Below are 14,491 nucleotides of genomic sequence, written 5' to 3' on the forward strand. Positions count from 1 at the left end.
GGATCTTTGACTAGGATGTTTTTGCTCTAGGTCCCTTTAAACAGAAGACTAGGTCCTTAAAAATAGCAGAGCACTCTTGTTTCGTAGAGGATCTTTGATTGGCGTTTTTGCAGCAGATTCATAAAAACAGCAGATTACTCCCGCCATATAGGCTCTTTGACTAGCATTCTTGCAGTCTTTAAAAACTCCTTTCATATGCGTTGGATCTTTGACTCGCATTTTTGCAGTAGGCCCCTAAAAACAGAAGACCACTTCTGTCATATAGAGGATCTTTAACTGGTGGTTTTGTGGAATATTTTTAAAAAAAACAGCAAGCTCCTGTCCTGTAGAAGACCTTAATCTTTTTGTAGGAGATTCTTAAAAACAGCCGATTTTCTCCTTTCGTATGTAGGATCTTTGACTAGGATGTTTTTGCTCTAGGTCCCTTTAAACAGAAGACAAGGTCCTTAAAAATAGCAGAGCACTCTTGTTTCGTAGAGGATCTCTGATTGGCGTTTTTGCAGCAGATTACTCCCGCCATATAGGCTCTTTGACTAGCATTTTTGCAGTCTTTAAAAACAGCAGAACACTCCTTACATATGCTTTGGATCTTTGACTAGGATGTTTTTGCTCTAGGTCCCTTTAAACAGAAGACAAGGTCCTTAAAAATAGCAGAGCACTCTTGTTTCGTAGAGGATCTTTGATTGGCGTTTTTGCTGCAGATTCATAAAAACAGCAGATTTCTCCCGCCATATAGGCTCTTTGACTAGCATTCTTGCAGTCTTTCAAAACTCCTTTCATATGCGTTGGATCTTTGACTCGCATTTTTGCAGTAGGCCCCTAAAAACAGAAGACCACTTCTGTCATATAGAGGATCTTTAACTGGTGGTTTTGTGGAATATTTTTTTTAAAACAGCAAGCTCCTGTCCCGTAGAAGATCTTAATCTTTTTGCAGGAGATTCTTAAAAACAGCCGATTTTCTCCTTTCGTATGTAGGATCTTTGACTAGGATGTTTTTGCTCGAGGTCCCTTTAAACAGAAGACAAGGTCCTTTAAAAATAGCAGAGCACTCTTGTTTCGTAGAGGATCTTTGATTGGCGTTTTTGCAGCAGATTGATAAAAACAGCAGATTACTCCCGCCATATAGGCTCTTTGACTAGCATTCTTGCAGTCTTTAAAAACTCCTTTCATATGCTTTGGACCTTTGACTCGCATTTTTGCAGTAGGCCCCTAAAAACAGAAGACCACTTCCGTCATATAGAGGATCTTTAACTGGTGGTTTTGTGGAATATTTTTTTAAAAAACAGCAAGCTCCTGTCCTGTAGAAGATCTTAATCTTTTTGCAGGAGATTCTTAAAAACAGCCGATTGTCTCCTTTCGTATGTAGGATCTTTGACTAGGATGTTTTTGCTCTAAGTCCCTTTAAACAGAAGACAAGGTCCTTTAAAAATAGCAGAGCACTCTTGTTTCGTAGAGGATCTTTGATTGGCGTTTTTGCTGCAGATTCATAAAAACAGCAGATTACTCCCGCCATATAGGCTCTTTGACTAGCATTCTTGCAGTCTTTAAAAACTCCTTTCATATGCGTTGGATCTTTGACTCGCATTTTTGCAGTAGGCCCCTAAAAACAGAAGACCACTTCTATCATATAGAGGATCTTTAACTGGTGGTTTTGTGGAATATTTTTTTAAAAACAGCAAGCTCCTGTCCTGTAGAAGATCTTAATCTTTTTGTAGGAGATTCTTAAAAACAGCTGATTTTCTCCTTTCGTATGTAGGATCTTTGACTAGGATGTTTTTGCTCTGGGTCCCTTTAAACAGAAGACAAGGTCCTTAAAAATAGCAGAGCACTCTTGTTTCGTAGAGGATCTTTGATTGGCGTTTTTGCTGCAGATTCATAAAAACAGCAGATTACTCCCGCCATATAGGCTCTTTGACTAGCATTCTTGCAGTCTTTAAAAACTCCTTTCATATGCGTTGGATCTTTGACTCGCATTTTTGCAGTAGGCCCCTAAAAACAGAAGACCACTTCTGTCATATAGAGGATCTTTAACTGGTGGTTTTGTGGAATATTTTTTTAAAAACAGCAAGCTCCTGTCCCGTAGAAAATCTTAATCTTTTTGCAGGAGATTCTTTAAAAACAGCCGATTTTCTCCTTTCGTATGTAGGATCTTTGACTAGGATGTTTTTGCTCTAGGTCCCTTTAAACAGAAGACAAGGTCCTTAAAAATAGCAAAGCAGTCTTGTTTCGTAGAGGATCTTTGATTGGCGTTTTTGCAGCAGATTACTCCCGCCATATAGGCTCTTTGACTAGCATTTTTGCAGTCTTTAAAAACAGCAGAACACTCCTTACATATGCTTTGGATCTTTGACTAGGATGTTTTTGCTACAGGTCCTTAAAAACAAAAAAAAGTTAAGTTAAAGTACCAATGATTGTCACACACACACACACCCGCACACACACACACACACACACACTAGGTGTGGTGAGATTATCCTCTGCATTTGACCCATCACCCTCACCCCCTGGGAGGTGAGGGGAGCAGTGCGCAGCCTTGGCCACGCCCGGGAATCATTTTTGAAGACGAGGTCCCTAAAAATAGCAGAGCTCTTGTTTCATGGAGGATCTTTGGGGCCTTTCAGTTTGGGGCCAGGAAAAAAACTCGATAGCCACAATAAACACGTATACACACGTTACTATAAAGAAGCCACAAGACTTGCAACAGGAGGGAAAGGTGGAGGGTTCCGGTGACAAAGCTGCGGCCCTTCTGGCCGACTCTGGTGTACGACGGCACTCTCAAGGGCTCCAAAATGAAGCGTTTGGGAGCGCCTGTCACTCACCCAGCGGAGGGCCGTCAATCAGCCCGCACCCGGGTGGGAGCCGGGTGGGGGGGCGGACCTCGGGCCGGCCTAAACAAAGACTGACTTACATTTGCAAGCGCTTTCAACGCCAGGACCTCTCTGAAAGAGTGATAGAGTGGTCCTGATAAGGGACATGACAAAGAGTGGGAAGGGGGTCTTTGGGGGAGGAGAAGGTGGGGGTCAGAGCTTGATAACATTCACGCTTTTGCTTACATCTCCCCGTTTGTGGCCCCCCCAACCCCCCAGGAAAATCCCATTAGGAGCTCAATTGGGTTGCAGATAGTTGATGTAAATCAGCAAGAAATAAAAGCTGACTTTGAAATGTCGTTAGCATGGACCTCAGCTCCTCACCTGGAAAAATAAACTAACAAGTCCAAGGTGTCGACGATTGTCAGGGATTCCCGCTTTGGCGGTCTCGCTCTGAGCTCTGCGAGTCTTCAGTCCCTTTGTCGGCCAGCAGGTAGCGGACCACCTCTAACTGGCCTCGCTACATGGTGATAGCTATTCTACATGACGCTAGCGACGCTACATAGCGTTAGCTACACTTAATGGCGCCAGTTTCGCTACATTGTGCTAGCTTTGCTATATGGTGCTAGTTATGTTTCATGGGGCTCTCTACGCTTCATGGCGCTAGTTACACTACTTTGCTACATGACGCTAGCGGCGCTACATGGCAATAGCCATGCTACATGACGCTAGCGCCGCGACATGGCGTTAGCTACGCTTAATGGCGCTAGTTACGCTACATGGCGGTAGCTATGCTACATGGTGATAGCTATGCTACATGACTCTAGCGACGCTACATAGCGTTAGCTACACTTAATGGCGCTAGTTTCGCTACATGGCGCTAGATTTGCTACATGGTGCTAGTTATGTTTCATGGCGCTGGCTACGCTTCATGGCGCTAGCTGCGCTTCATGACGCTAGTTACACTACTTTGCTACATGGCGCTAGCGCCGCGACATAGCGTTATCATAACTTATCTTTTACAAGTAGTTGTATTTTTTTTTAATCAAAAATGTTATCAAAGTACATTTTTTCCTTGTTTAACTTTTACCATTTTTGGACTTCTTTATCTTTATATGACCGTCACTGAAAAAAAGAAAAAAAAAAAGTTTTTAAAAAATAACATTTTTGAAATCAAAGTAAGAATTTTTAGGAAAAAAATACATTTTCCCCCCCCAAAAAAAGACTATACAATGTTTTTTTTTGTGCAAAAAAAATCCAATGATAAAATGACTTTTTGGGTTTAAAAAATATTACGTAGACCCAGTTGACATAAAAACTTTTTTTTAAAACTTTTAAATCTTGTTTTCTTAAAAATAATAAATATGAAGTAAATATTTTGTCTTCTTGAAGACAAGAATATTTTGAGAATATTTTTGTTCAACCTAAGAATATTTTGAGAATATTTTTGTTCAACCTAAGAATATTTTGAGAATATTATTGTTCAACCTAAGAATATTTTGAGGATATTTTGTTCAACCTAAGAATATTGTGAGTATAGTTTTGTTCAACCTTAAGTATTGTTTTTTGTTCAACCAAATACAAAAATTCTGTATTTTTTTGTTCAACCTAAAAGTATCTCGTTCAACCTAAGAATAATTTAAGTATATTTTTGTTCAACCTATTTATGAGCATAAAATATTTTGAGTATATTTGGTTTTTGTTTGACCAAAGAATATTTTGAGAATATTTTTGTTCAACCTAAGAATATTTTAAGAATATTTCTGTTCAACCTAAGAATATTTTGAGAATATTTTTGTTCAACCTAAGAATATTTTGAGAATATTTTTGTTCAACCTAAGAATATTTTGAGAATATTTTTGTTCAACCTAAGAATATTTTGAGTATATTTTTGTTCAACCTAAGAATATTTTGAGAATATTTTTGTTCAACCTAAAAATATTTTGGGAATATTTTTGTTCAACCTAAATATTTTGTCTTCTTGACTACCTTTCATGGGCCCTTTTTTCAACAATTATTGTGTAACCTGTTGAATGTTAACATTTTAAGTACTGTACAGTCTTTTAAAATAGAGAAATAATTTTAACGTATAAAAAAAGTCTATACATTGATATATTTGTTAGTTAAATGCAAAAATTAGTTAACTAATTCAACAGCTATGTTTTATTTTTGTTACACCTACAAAATAAAATGTGAAAAAAAACTGGTGAACGTGAACTCAAAATGTAACTTATCTTTTACAAGTAGTTGTATTTTTTTAATCAAAAATGTTATCTAAGTACATTTTTTCCTTGCTTAACTTTGACCATTTTTGACGTTTTTATCTTATATGACCGTCACTGAAAAAATTAAATTATTATTTTTATTTTTTTTAAATAAGATTTTTGAAATCAAAGTAAGAATTTTTAGAGAAAAAAATAAGACATTTTTAAATTGGAAAAAAAATAAAAATAATTTTTGACTATACAATCTTTTTTTTGTGCAACAAAAATCCAATGATAAAATGACTTTTTGGGTTTAAAAATACTACGTAGACCCGGTTGACTTAAAAAAAATTTAATTTTAAACTTTTAAATCTTGTTTTCTAAAGAATAACATTTTAAGTACTGTACAGTCTTTTAAAATAGAGAAATAATTTTAACGTATAAAAAAAATCTATAAATTGATATATTTGTTAGTTAAATGCAAAAATTAGTTAACTAATTCAACAGCTATGTTTTTATTTTTGTTACACCTACAAAATAAAATGTGAAAAAAAAACTGGTGAACGTGAACTGAAAATGTAACTTATCTTTTACAAGTTGTATTTTTTTAATCCAAAATGTTTCCTTGCATAACTTTGACCATTTTTGACTTTTTTTTCAATTTTATATAACTGTCACTGAAAAAAAGAAAAAAAAAATGTTTAAAAAAAAGAAAAGATTTTTGTAATCAAAGTGAGAATTTTTAGGAAAATAAGACATTTTGAAATACATTTTTTTTTTTTACTATACAATCTTTATTTTTGTGCAACAAAAATCTAATGAAAAAATGACTTTTTGGGTTTAAAAATACTACGTAGACCCGGTTGACATAAAAAAAATAATTTTAAACTTTTAAATCTTTTTTCTAAAAAATAATAAATATGAAGTAAATATTTTGTCTTCTTGACTACCTTTCATGGGCCCTTTTTTCAACAATTATTGTGTAACCTGTTGAATGTTAACATTTTAAGTTCTGTACAGTCTTTTAAAATAGAGAAATAATTTTAACGTATAAAAAAAAATCCATACATTTATATATTTGTTGGTTAAATGCAAAAATTAGTTAACTAATTCAACAGCTATGTTTTTATTTTTGTTACACCTACAAAATAAAATGTGAAAAAAAAATGGTGAACGTGAACTCAAAATGTAACTTATCTTTTACAAGTAGTTGTATTTTTTTAGTCAAAAATGTTATCTAAGTACATGTTTTCCTTGCTTAACTTTGACCATTTTTGACATTTTTATCTTATATGACCGTCACTGAAAAAATGAAATTATTATTTTTTTTAAATAAGATTTTTGAAATCAAAGAATTTTTAGAGAAAAAACAAGACATTTTTAAATTAAAAAAATAAATAAAAAATTTTGACTACACAATCTTTTTTTTTTGTGCAACAAAAATCCAATGATAAAATGACCTTGGGTTTAAAAATACTACGTAGACCCGGTTGACGTAAAAAAAATTAATTTAAACTTTTAAATCTTGTTTTCTAAAGAATAACAATAAATATGAAGTAAATATTCTGTCTTCTTGACTACCTTTCATGGGCCCTTTTTTCAACAATTATTGTGTAACCTGTTGAATGTTAACATTTTAAGTACTGTTCAGTCTTTTAAAATAGAGAAATAATTTTAACGTATAAAAAAAAATCTATAAATTGATATATTTGTGAGTTAAATGCAAAAATTAGTTAACTAATTCAACAGCTATGTTTTTATTTTTGTTACACCTACAAAATAAAATGTGAAAAAAAAAAGGTGAACATGAACTGAAAATGTAACTTATCTTTTACAAGTTGTATTTTTTTAATCCAAAATGTTTCCTTGCATAACGTTGACCATTTTTGACTTTTTTTTAAATCTTATATAACTGTCACTGAAAAAAAAAAAAAAAAAAAAAGGTTTTTAAAAAAATAAGATTTTTGTAATCAAAGTGAGAATTTTTAGGAAAATAAGACATTTTAAAATAATTTTTTTTTTTTTTTTAAATATACAATCTTTTTTTTTGTGCAACAAAAATCTAATGAAAAAATGACTTTTTGGGTTTAAAAATACTACGTAGACCCGGTTGACATAAAAAAAAATCATTTTAAACTTTTAAATCTTGTTTTCTAAAAAATAATAAATATGAAGTAAATATTTTGTCTTCTTGACTACCTTTCATGGGCCCTTTTTGCAACAATTATTGTGTAACCTGTTGAATGTTAACATTTTAAGTACTGTACAGTCTTTTAAAATACAGAAATAATTTTAACGTATAAAAATAATCTATAAATTGATACATTTGTTAGTTAAATGCAAAAATGTGTTAACTAATTCAACAGCTGTTTTTATTTTTGTTACACCTACAAAATAAAATGTGAAAAAAAACAACAACTGGTGAACGTGAACTGAAAATGTAACTTATCTTTTACTAAAAAAAAATTTGATTTTTTTTTTTTTTATCAAAAATGTTATCAAAGTACATGTTTCCTTGCTTAACTTTTACCATTTTTTACTTTTTTAAAATCTTATATGACCATCACTGAAAAAAAGAAAAAAAAAAGTTTTCAAAAAAATAAGATTTTTTAAATCAAAGTAACAATTTTTAGGTAAAAAATTAATTAAATTTTTATTGTATTTTTGGACTATGCAATGTTTTTTTTGTGCAACAAAAATCCAATGATAAAATGACTTTTTGTGTTTAAAAATACTACATAGACCCGGTTGACATAAAAAATGTAATTTTAAACTTTTAAATCTTGTTTTCTAAAAAATAACAATAAATATGAAGTAAATATTTTGTCTTCTTGACTACCTTTCATGGGCCATTTTTTTGTTTGGTTTTCAACAATTTTTGTGTAACCTGTTGAATGTTGACATTTTAAGTACTGAACAGTCTTAAAATAGAGAAATAATTTTAACGTATAAAAAAAATCTATAAAATGATATATTTGTTAGTTAAATGCAAAAATTAGTTAACTAATTCAACAGCTATGTTTTTATTTTTGTTACACCTACAAAATAAAATGTGAAAAAAAACTGGTGAACGTGAACTGAAAATGTAACTTAATGTTTTACAAGAAGTTGTATTTTTTTAATCCAAAATGTTTCCTTGCATAACTTTGACCATTTTTGACTTTTTTTTTTATCTTATATAACCGTCGCTGAAAAAAAGAAAAAAAAAGTTTTTAAAAAAAATAAGATTTTTGTGATCAAAGTGAGAATTTTTAGGAAAATAAGACATTTTAAAATAATTTTTTTTTTTTTTTTAAATATACAATCTTTTTTTTTGTGCAACAAAAATCTAATGAAAAAATGACTTTTTGGGTTTAAAAATACTACGTAGACCCGGTTGACATAAAAAAAAATCATTTTAAACTTTTAAATCTTGTTTTCTAAAAAATAATAAATATGAAGTAAATATTTTGTCTTCTTGACTACCTTTCATGGGCCCTTTTTGCAACAATTATTGTGTAACCTGTTGAATGTTAACATTTTAAGTACTGTACAGTCTTTTAAAATACAGAAATAATTTTAACGTATAAAAATAATCTATAAATTGATACATTTGTTAGTTAAATGCAAAAATGTGTTAACTAATTCAACAGCTGTTTTTATTTTTGTTACACCTACAAAATAAAATGTGAAAAAAACAACTGGTGAACGTGAACTGAAAATGTAACTTATCTTTTACTAAAAAATTTTTTTCAATCAAAAATATTATCAAAGTACATTTTTTCCTTGCTTAACTTTGACCATTTTTTACTTTTTTTTTTTAAATCTTATATGACCATCACTGAAAAAAAGAGAAAAAAAACGTTTTTAACAAAACAAGATTTTTTAAATCAAAGTAAGAATTTTTAGGAAAAAAATTTATTAAAAATTTTTTTTTTTTGGACTATACAATGTTTTTTTGTGCAACAAAAATCCAATGATAAAATGAAATTTTGAGTTTAAAAATACTACGTAGACCCGGTTGACATAAAAAATAATTTATTTTAAACTTTTAAATCTTGTTTTCTAAAAAATAATAAATATGATGTAAATATTTTGTCTTCTTGACTACCTTTCATGGGCCATTTTTTTGTTTGGTTTTCAACAATTTTTGTGTAACCTGTTGAATGTTAACATTTTAAGTGCTGTATTTTAACGTATAAAAAAAATAATCTGTAAATGTATATTTGTAAAAATGTATTTAGTCAAACATTAAAAGTTGAAATAATTTGAACTATTTTCAATGAAGCTTTGATTTGACTTTACTTTTTAATTAATTTTTACCAACTATTTTTTACACTGCCTACAATTGATAATGTTTTGGTTGTTTTCCTTTTTATGTTTTTCATTTGAATAGGCTAGTGTTATACTGAGGAGCTAAAAAGGTGATAGTTGATTTAAAAAAAAGTATTATTGTTGTGTGTTGCACGATGACAGACATAATAAGCTTTACTTCGAAGTGTGGATATTTAGTTGTTGTTTGTTGCGTTTCTTCATGCTCGCTCCAGTCTTCCCGTGGCAGATAACATGTTGCTGCAATCCCCAGTGTTATCTTGTAAGTTATCACATCAGGCTGGAAGAACAATCCAGATTCCATTTGGTCACTTCCCCCCCTCTGACCCCACGCCCCCCCCTCCCGTGTAAACGAGCGACATCCTAACCGCAAACAGCGCAAAGCCGGCCTGTCGCTCAGCGTCTGCATTGTGGCCCCCGGAGGAATGAAAAGTACAATGGCGGCCGCCCTCAGCCTGTCATGAGCCCGCAGCAAGGTTGGAGGCCGGATAAAAAAAAAAAAACTCGCTGTAGAATGTGGTGTTGCCGTAGCAACACACGACAACACGCCGCCATTTTGCACTGACATCACATAGTTACGTTTTATTTATTTATTTATTTATGTAGGTACTGTATGCTGAAAACATTATTTTTTTTGAGAATATTTTGTTCAACCTAAGAATATTTTTGTTCAACCTAAGAATATTTTGAGAATATTTTTTGTTCAACCTAAGAATATTTAGAGTATAGTTTTGTTTAACCTAATATTTTGAGAATATTTTTTGTTCAACCTAAGAATATTTTGAGGATATTTTTTGTTCAACTAAGGAATATTTTGAGTAATTTTTGGTATATTTAAGAATATTTAAGACTATTTTTTGTTCAACCTAAGAATATTTTGAGTACATTTTTGTTCAACCTAAGAATATTTTGGTTCAACCTAAGAATATTTTGAGAATATTTTTGTTCAACCTAAGAATATTTTTTAGTACATTTTTGTTCAACCTAACAATATTTTGAGAATATTTTTTGTTCAACCTAAGAATAATTGAATATTTTTGTTCAACCTAAGAATATTTTGAGAATATTTTTGTTCTACCTAAGAATATTTAGAGTATAGTTTTGTTCAACCTAATATTTTGAGAATATTTTGTTCAACCTAAGAATATTTTGAGAATATTCTTTGTTCAACCTAAGAATATTTAGAGTATAGTTTTGTTCAACATAATATTTTGAGAATATTTTTTGTTCAACCCAAGAATATTTTGAGGATATTTTTTGTTCAACTAAGGAATATTTTGAGTAATTTTTGGTCAATTTAAGAATATTTTTTGTTCAACCTAAGAATATTTTGAGTAATTTTTTGTTCAACCTAAGAATATTTTGGTTCAACCTAAGAATATTTTGAGAATATTTTTGTTCAACCTAAGAATATTTTGAGAATATTTTTGTTCAACCTAAGAATATTTTTTAGTACATTTTTGTTCAACCTAACAATATTTTGAATATAGTTTTGTTCTACCGAATAATATTTTGAATATAGTTTTGTTCAACTTAAGAATGTTTTTGTTCAACCTAAGAATATTTTGAGAATATTTTTGTTCAACCTAAGAATATTTTGAGAATATTTTTGCTCAACCTAAGAATATTTTGAGAATATTTTGTTCAACCTAAGAATATTGTGAGTATAGTTTTGTTCAACCTTAAGTATTGTTTTTTGTTCAACCAAATACAAAAATTATGTATTTTTTTGTTCAACCTAAAAGTATCTCGTTCAACCTAAGAATAATTTAAGTATATTTTTGTTCAACCTATTTTTGAGCCTAAAATATTTGGAGTATATTTGGTTTTTGTTTGACCAAAGAATATTTTGAGAATATTTTTGTTCAACCTAAGAATAATTTAAGTATATTTTTGTTCAACCTAAGAATATTTTAAGAATATTTGTGTTCAACCTAAGAATATTTTGAGAATATTTTTGTTCAACCTAAGAATATTTTGAGAATATTTTTGTCCAACCTAAGAATATTTTGAGTATATTTTTGTTCAACCTAAGAATATTTTGAGAATATTTTTGTTCAGCCTAAGAATATTTTTGTTCAACCTAAGAATATTTTGAGAATATTTTTTGTTCAATCTAAGAATATTTTAATATTTTGTTCAACTCAAGAATATTTTGAGAATATTTTTGTTCAATCTAAGAATATTTTGAGAATATTTTTGTTCACCCTAAGAATATTTTGAGAATATTTTTGTTCAACCTAAGAATAATTTAAGTATATTTTTGTTCAAGCTAAGAATATTTTAAGAATACTTCTGTTCAACCTAAGAATATTTTGAGAATATTTTTGTTCAACCTAAGAATATTTTGAGTATATTTTTGTTCAACCTAAGAATATTTTGAGAATATTTTTGTTCAACCTAAAAATATTTTGGGAATATTTTTGTTCAACCTAAGAATATTTTGAGAATATTTTTTGTTCAATCTAAGAATATTTTGAGAATATTTTGTTCAACTCAAGAATATTTTGAGAATATTTTGTTCAACTCAAGAATATTTTGAGAATATTTTTGTTCAACCTAAGAATATTTTCAGAATATTTTTGTTCACCCTAAGAATATTTTGAGAATATTTTTGTTCAACCTAAGAATATTTTGAGTATAGTTTTGTTCAACCTTAAGTATTGTTTTTTTTGTTCAACCTAAAAGTATCTCGTTCAACCTAAGAATAATTTAAGTATATTTTTGTTCAACCTATTTTTGAGCCTAAAAATATTTTAAACAGTATTAACATTTTTGAGTATAAAATATTATATTTTGTTCAACCTAAAAAAAGTTGAGTATTTCTTTGTTCAACTAAGTATCGACCTTCTACTATTTTCTTCAAACTAAAAAATACTTTTGAGTATATTTTGTTCAACATGAAGTATCTGGTTCAACCTTTGTATAATTGGAGTATTTTGAAGTATAATCTTTTTCAACCTAAAAGTATCTTGTTAACCAATGTAATTGTTTTATTGAATACACACGTGTGTGATGGGATTAAATGTTTGTTTCACTAAAAGATCCCTTTGAACACACGCACACACACACATTAGCATCTGTTATCTGCCAATTATCATACATTAGTCAACAACTGCTTTCATTAGGACAACAATAGCAGAGCATAGAAAAATGACTTTGTTGTTTTCTTACTGCATGTGAGGAGGAGGATGCAGATACCTGAGCAGGTGAGTGGTTGCGTTCAAGACAAATGGTCAAGTTGCCGCTTGCATAATTAATGACATGCAGAGATGCGATTGGCAGCTTGTTGTCAACTTTTGTGTCTGACTAAAATCCTCATTAGACACAAACCACGTCTTTGAAACAAAGACAAAAAAGTATTTCATCTTCAATAAACTCGTCTTCAAAAAAACTAATCAAATATTACTTTTTTAATTTGTTGTGAGCACGAAAAGTTGATTCTCTTGAGCATTTCATTACTTTTAAAACTGTCGAGTTGTAAGAAAAAACGTTTTTAAGTGTTACAAATTTACAAATTAGTTAAAAGTTCAAATAAATGTTCTATTTAGTCAAAAAAATACAAATATTTTTCACGTGTACTTTTAACTGACTCACAAATTAAAATATATATATATATATTATCATATAAATATATATTGATATATGTATAAGAATTTGTATTTATATATATAATGTGATTTTTATAAATATAGAAAAATATGTATTAAAAATACTTAAAATGAATAATAACTTACCAGTAGTTTGTTTCTATATTTAAATAAAAAAAAACCTACTTTTTCTATTTAATCTGATAAATGTCACACATGTGATGAATATATTATAATATAGCTAGCAGTCGCTTTGTGGTAACAACTTAATATTTCAACAGTCTGTTGTAAAAATATAATTCGAATATAATCATTTTGTCAAGTTGAAAATGTTCGATTTTAGGTCATAAAATCTGATTAAAAAAATACAGTAATTAAAAAAAACATTAAACGAATTATTCAAACTCATGTATACTTAAATTACAATTAGATATAATCAATTAAACGATGAGTAACAAAGTAAAACTATTAAATGTTAAACTAAATATTCTATTGTAGTCATAAAACAATATTTTTCATGTGTACTTTTAACTGACTCACAAATTAAAAACGAAATATATATAATATAAATATATTAATGTAAATTGATATATGTATAAGAATTTGTATTTATATATATTTGTATTTATATTTTTATTATATATAGAAAAATATGTATTAAAATACTTAAAATGAAATATAACTTACGTGTAGTTTTTTCTATATTTAAATTAAGAAAACAAATGTTTCTATTTAATCTGATAAATTTCAAAAATATAATATATATATTATAATATAGCTCGCACTTAATATTTAAACAATATTTTAGTCTGTTGTAAAAACATAATTAGAATATAATGATTTAGTCAAGATGAAAATGTTCTCTTTTAGGTCATAAAATCTGATTTAAAAAAAATACTGTAATTAAAAAACAAAACACTAAAAACTAATTATTATTCAAACTCATGTATACTTAAATTACAATTAGATATAATATTCAATTAAACGATGAGTAACAAAGTAAAACTATTAGTTAAATGTTAAACGAAATATTCTGTTGTAGTCATAAAACAAAAAACAATATTTTTCATGTGTACTTTTAACTGACTCACAAATTAAAAACAAAATATAAATAATATAAATATATTAATGTGTATTGATATATGTATAAGAATTTGTATTTATATATATTTGTGTTTATATTTTTTATTATAAATAGAAAAATATGTATTAAAATACTTAAAATGAAATATAACTTACGTGTAGTTTTTTCTATATTTAAATTAAGAAAACAAATGTTTCTATTTAATGTGATAAATTTCACAAATATAATGTATATATTATAATATAGCTCGTACTTAATATTTAAACAATATTTTAGTCTGTTGTAAAAACATAGTTCGAATATAATGATTTAGTCAAGTTGAAAATGTTCTCTTTTAGGTCATAAAATCTAATTTAAAAAAATAAATACAGTAATTAAAACACCCAAAGACTTAATATGAAGTATTATTCAAACGTATGTGTACTTAAATTACAATTAGATATAATATTCAATTAAACGATGAGTAACAAATTGCAACTATTAGTTAAATGTTAA

Source organism: Nerophis lumbriciformis, linkage group LG01 (genome assembly GCF_033978685.3).
Source record: "Nerophis lumbriciformis linkage group LG01, RoL_Nlum_v2.1, whole genome shotgun sequence".
NCBI lineage: Eukaryota > Metazoa > Chordata > Actinopteri > Syngnathiformes > Syngnathidae > Nerophis > Nerophis lumbriciformis.